Source organism: Terrapene carolina, unplaced genomic scaffold (genome assembly GCF_002925995.2).
Source record: "Terrapene carolina triunguis isolate 2854851 unplaced genomic scaffold, T_m_triunguis-2.0 Scaffold33431, whole genome shotgun sequence".
NCBI lineage: Eukaryota > Metazoa > Chordata > Testudines > Emydidae > Terrapene > Terrapene triunguis.
In genome coordinates, this window is record NW_020697782.1 from 2,922 (window position 1) to 3,525 (window position 604).

The following is a 604-nucleotide window of genomic DNA, read 5'->3' on the forward strand; positions in this document are numbered from 1 at the left end:
GTGAAAAGGGTGATGTGATCCTTGGATGCATAAACAGGAGACTGGTGATTTGGAACAGGAGGAGGATTATAGCTCTGCACACAGTATTGGTGCAAAACAACTGCATCCAATTCTGGGGTTCACATTTAAATAGGATGTTGAAAAATTGGGCGAGAGTGCAAAAAAGAGGCACAAAAAAGCTTTGAGGCTGGACAAAAAGCCTGACAGTGAGAGACTTAAAAAGTTACACCTACTTATGTTATCAAAAAGATGATCAAGTGAGACGTTCATGAGAAGAACAATGTGGGTTATAATGGGCTCTTTAATCTAGCGGAGAAAGGCAGAGCAAGACCCAGTGGCTGGAAGCTGAAGCCAGACAAATTCCAAGGGCAAATGATTAGCATTGAGAGTTATAATAAGAGAATGAACAGAATAAACACTCATGTGTCTGACGAAGTGGGCATTCACCCACGAAAGCTTATGCTCCAATACGTCTGTTAGTCTATAAGATGCCACAGGACTCTGTCACTTTTTACAGATCTAGATTAACACAGCTACCCATCTGATACCTAAGAATAAACACTGAGAGTGATTAATCATTGGAACAAACTGCAAAGGGAAGTGG